Genomic DNA, 6,067 nt, shown 5'->3' on the forward strand with positions numbered 1-6,067 from the left:
ATCCCAGCCACTGCGAAKCGCCCCATACGCTGAAGGTCTTGGCTTGAAGACGCCCACAGGACCACATCATCTGCATAAAGTGGAAGGGAGACCCTATGGTTCTCAAACCAGAGATCCTCCTCTCCACAAGTGCACCTTGCACCTGCCCATAAAAACCATGAACAGGATCAGAGACAAGCAACAGCTCTGACAGAGTCCAACCCACACAGAGAATGAGTTTGACTTTGTCCAAATACAGAATAAACTAATAAATATACATGACTTAAATACAAGAACAGAAGATCTAACACACTCCAGTGAGTCATAGTCAGACTGTTTTTGGTGATAATCAGAATATTTTGACACATCTTACAGTATTGGGTGTTACAGGGGCTATGACTTCAACCCTGGCTCATTAAGACTGTGTTATTTAATTTATCTGAACATTTTTAAACAAATAATTCAGAGCAGATTCCAGATGTATGTGGAAGTGTTGCCATTACAACTACGGACACATTCAGAGTCTATACATACAAAAAAGTAAAAATTTTAAAGCTGGTAATCTGCTACAAAAGGCTCAAAGATGCAACTTTTTTCACACTTTAACACCTGACTGTGTGATTACCAAATTTCTACTGGGAAACATTTTAGTAGATCAATATATATTTTTTAACTGCTGCGTACTTTTTTTCATCTTTGTTTTATTTAAACCCATTTTTCCTTATTGCTCCCCAGTTTCTCCTCACACGTCAATCTAAAGCTGACATTTCTTTTTCTTTTAGTTGCTTTCAGTTTGCTCGCCGATTGTTCTCTGTGTGCTACCGTTGCATCATGTTTGGTATTCAGAGACATGAAATGGCATTATCCCACTTCCTTTTCCTCCATCCATGCAGAAGCAGTGTAAATTGTGACGTGGACCAGTACTTAATCCTCTTTCCTGTTTTTGGAGGCAGTGGCAGTAACCACGGAAGAGCTGGTCGCAGAGATACGACCACAACACCCAGTCGACACAAAGAAACCCTGTGTGTGTGAGTCTTTTAAGGTCTTCGCCGTAAACGAGTTTTGTCCATATCATTTAGAGAGTATGAGTGTATGATGCAGCCTGTGTCTTTGCTCGTCTATCTTCTCTCCAAAGCATCGACAAAGCCAAAGTGTGGATTTGTACTAGACTGAGGGTGTTTTTCTTTTATGCGTGTGTGCTCCTCGCCTCCCACCTCATGGGTCTATGTAACTTCACCTTTGTGAAGTGTGCCTCCAAACACTCCCACAAGACCCTGTTATCTCAGCTTCAGTTTGCATCATGAATGAGACTAATGGATGTGCATTTGTGCTCATTATGCTGAACTTCCTTGCAAGCTTTTCATGGTGTCTGAACTCGRAAACCCCAGTTTCTCTGGGAAATGGGTCCAAAGTGCTTATCCCAGAGGCTGTAATGCAGCCACCTAGTGTGGGCCGAGAGAATAAACCTTTAAAAGAACATGTTGCATGTTTTTGATGATATTGGTCAAATGCACACAGCATTCAGTGGTTTGTTTTCTTCAGATGTATCTTAAAAAAGTGATAATTTTGGGTGCTTTGTTGTCTGATTCTGTAGCAAAGTTAGATGTCTTAACTCTGCAAGTTGCTTCAGGCTGCTCTGTTTCTACAACTGCTCCCATATTCAGCTCTTATAAACCTATTGTTTAATATATTATTATTTGGTGATAAAATACCTCAATATGTCAAAGCAAGATGGTTGCCACAGACAGATCATTTCTGTGGGCAAAGCCTTTAACATAACTAATGGATAATTGTTTAAAGGAGSCATACCATGCTTTTAAATCTTCCTTTTTCACATTTAACTCATTCACTTGGGGTCTATACAAAGTGGAACTGCAATGCTTTGGTCTGAATTCCTCCTTATTGTAACTCCACATGCCCCTCTTTCACCCCTTTTCTGAGGTGTGTCTCAGATCAACTCATGTTGACGCTGTCTCTTTAAATCCAAACAAGGTGCTTCACACCCCGCCCCCCCTCCAGCTTCCAGACCGGTCCACTCCAGTTTGATAGAGAGGTTTACGACTTCCTTGTGGTGCAGAAATGATTTATTTACAAATTAATTAAAATATGTCAACAAGGGAAGACAAAAAATAAACTTTTCTGCTCTCCTGGAGACTCCAAAATGCATTTAATTGCTAAAAATAGGATTTTGCATGAAATGTACCTTTTAAAGATCGGTATTTTGGCATCACCTGCCTGTACGAGGCAAAGGCGGTAATGTTTCTGCCTGTGTCTGTTTTCATTTGTCTGTTGAATTAGCAAAATGTTTCATGAACCAGGGAGCAAAGTTTCATGAAACTCTCATAAAGTTATCATTAAATGTACTTCTACAACTGATAAACTGACATAAGCAAGATGAGAAAACAGCAACTTAAGCCAACACAATAATGGTAATAGCTCAGACAACTTTACAAGTTTTAAGCTAAAATTTGGTGTGGTACTACCCGAGACTCATTCACACTGCATGCTCCAAGCACAGTGATTGAATAACATCATTGCTTAAATCGTTGGCATTAAGTGTTGGCATCAGTCCTTGTTTGTTTGTCTCTCCCGAACCACTGGACAGATATTAGGGAAACTCCCAGAAAGTAATAACTTGTTGCACATCTCCAAATGGGATGCACAGTGGCTCATTTAGTTGAGCTGTTGCCTCTCAGCAGGAAGGTTGCTGGATCAAATCCCAGCTGGGGACCTTCTGGATTGAGTTTGCATGTTTTCCCCATGCATGGATTTTGGTTTCCTCCCACAGACCACAAACATGACTGCTGGGCTCACTGGTAACTATAAATCASCCCAAAGTGTGAGTGAGAGAGTGAATGGTTGTTGTCTCCTATGTCTTTATGTGGACCTGTGATGGACTTGTGACCTGTCCAAAGTGTCCACATCCTTGGCACAGTGACTAATGGGCATGGGTACCAGTGATAACCGTGACCCTGAAAGGAAGAACCAGGTATACATTATGGATGATAAATGGATGGAGGGACATTTACACATCAATGATTTTTGGAGTCAACCCAATTCAAAATGGTTCTCACAGCAAATCAACCGCAACATTAAAATGGCTACACCTCAGTCAATTTTACAGATTTTAAGGTAAATTTTCAGTAACTGAGAGTCATCCTCGGAAATATTCTAATAAAAAATTTTGGCATGAATGGCAGCAGGCGCTGTGCAATCCCATCTTCTCTGTCAGTGTGTGATTGACCTCCCAATATTRTAAATTAGACAATTAGTCCAAGGCCTCATTCCAGTTCCTCATTCTGAAGTCCTGGAATCTTCCGTGCATTATTTTAGTCCTCAAACTGGGAAAGGATAACAAATGAGATACATTAGCATTATATGATGGTTGTGTTTCAAGAGTCAAAAATGACTAAAAATACAATTTAGAGTAAAAAAATAAGGTCACAATTAAATCAAATGAAAAAGAATCTCTTAAACAAACTGTCATGACAAAAATAACATGAGACAGGAAAATGAAACATGCTTTTTTTTGTTAAATCATTATAACAGAAATTTTGAGCAGAACAGGGATGCGACAGTTCCAAGTCAGAATTAATCTGTCATAAGATATCAAGGAAACGTATCAAAAGGGGCACTAGCTTCATRGGAGCTGAAGAACGGTATCATTAGGAACATGACAAACTACAGGACAAAATTGTTGTAACTAATGAAAACAAATCTTTTTATGACACATTTTCTACAACTCTGTATKCTGGTAAAGTTCCAATGAGGTTCAGCTTCTTATCATCGGTTCATTTACTCTGTTCAAACTCTTTAACTCCTTTTTTTGTTTGCTGTTATTTGGTGCCAGTTCAATCCAAGCTGAAACATTTACAATCATCATCATCATCACCCTGTCGACAACAATGAGATAATTTAATGATCTGCTAATATAAAGTTGGCACTTTCTCCTCCTGCTTATCTCTGCCAGTAGACAGTAGTGTTATTAGAACGTGGCATCCTGTGCTGACATTTCGCTCTGAAAACTGCACAATTTCAGACACACACACACACACACACACACACACACACACACACACTTGCACACGCACAAACTGATTTTCTCACATCCTCCACACACTGTCAGCACTGTCTCTTTCCTCCTGTGGCGCTGGTTGCATGCGACCCTCCACAGACCATATCAGGGTAATTGACAGTGACTGGAAATATGCAGCATCATTGAGCTCCGACCTGTGTGACTAACAGGGTTAGAGCCTCCCCCTTGGAAACCTACCCCTCCTARGGAGCCATCACTGATATTCAATTTGTGTTTCAGTTCCCTTTGAGGGGCCCCAAAGGGCCAGATTTTATTAACATATTTTATGGCTTGCTCTTGGATGAAGCTGGAAGTTCTTCAAGCTTTCTATTAATAACAGTCAAAGCCWATTATGGTTCACCAAGTGATGACAGTGACAATCAGGCCTGAAAGCTGGTGACAAACCCTTCTGTAGCGACACGCATACGTCCGGAGAAGTGACTGGTGTTTAATAGGACGAAGATTTCTGAGGGACTTTTTTTTTTTTTTTTTTTGCAAGTCCTCGGTGTGATTGTGCAGCTTCGTTGATGGCCCAGCTCGGCCAGCTTGAGGCTAATCAGAAGTGATTCATGTAAGCGATCCACAATGCAGCAGTGGGCTGAATTTGTTTCATCTACGGTTCTCTCCACCACTTATCAGCGCAATGAGCTGCTCTCCAAATAAATGGTGCGCAGACAATAGAAGCTTGTTTGTACGGACATTTTTCCCACAGTCCTATCTGTCAGGAAAATGGACACACACTGACTCACGGACAAAGCCACAGACAGATGCACACTCCAGCCCCGACTTCCGAGAGTGTCTACAGTAAGAGCATTCCTGCCCTTCCACACGCCTCGATCATTGTCTGCTGCAGCCGTGCATTGAACAAAAGAGGCGTCCTCTTTGCCTTCTCTGCTTTAACGTCACGGTGCAGTAAAATGTAACCTTGTTACCCCATAAATATGTCTCTTCTTCCCCCGGTTTTTATAGCTGGTTGATGGAATCTATATGCACGAGGAACCCTTTTCTCCGTCTCCTGTAAAACCCCAAGATTCTTCTGTAAATGCTGTTTTATTTGAAGACGCTGGCACAAAAGGACAGCCTCCTGTAAATCGGTGCTTTTGTTAGAAAAAAAATAAAATATCCTCAGCAGCTGCGATTCTCCTGATATTCATTTTGAGACGTTTAGAAACCTAGATGATAAACCCCTTTGTTCGTGTTTTAATTTCCCTCCAACGAAGACAAGAAACCTTTGAAATGAGACTAGGCGTATAGGCTCCCATACATGAAGGCAGTGAGGGAGAAAGTGGCTTAAGTTTCATCCTGGGCTTGTAATGGTTTGAAAGAATGTAAAGGCCCGTCACAAAAGCAACTACGAGGAGAAACAGAGAACAGGTGGTCATCCCCCCAACTCCCCTCACCCCATACCAACTTCAACCCTCAGACACGAAATCAGCCGAGAAGGTTTAGATTTCAGTGATAACCCCCCCTCCCAGGTTTGTTTGGCTCGTTATGTCTGTAAAGATGTGTGAAAAGATGCAGGACCTCTAACCTCCTGTGCAGGTCTCCTTCCAGCCTTGGCGCAGGAAGTTTAAAGGTTCTGGATTCCATCGCACAGGAAATCATCCGTCGGCGCTCATTTAGAAGAACAGATTGGAGCTGGAGGCAGACGAGGCCTTGACTTCTGTTGCTTAGAAGGTTTTCAGAGACATGAAGCAACACGTGGGGAGGTCCCGGAAGTTTTAAGGCTAAAMCTAAAGATGGAATGACTGAAGAGTTAACTTCAGGGAGACAGTTGCATAGAGATTATTTTCACCAAGAAATAAGATGTTACTTTTTTTACTAACATGACTGTGTGCCTGAGATGTAAAACACACTAAAACAAAAAAAACAGCTTGTGTAAAAACAGCCACATTTTCAAACCCAAAGACTTTAAAAAGCAACAGTACACAAAAAAAAAACACTAAAACATATTTGTTGCTGTTCTTTTTATTTATTTTTTTATAAAACGTTAGTTTTAGATTTGTTTTGTTT

The sequence above is a fragment of the Austrofundulus limnaeus genome, unplaced genomic scaffold, assembly GCF_001266775.1.
Source record: "Austrofundulus limnaeus strain Quisiro unplaced genomic scaffold, Austrofundulus_limnaeus-1.0 Scaffold8, whole genome shotgun sequence".
Classification (NCBI taxonomy): domain Eukaryota; kingdom Metazoa; phylum Chordata; class Actinopteri; order Cyprinodontiformes; family Rivulidae; genus Austrofundulus; species Austrofundulus limnaeus.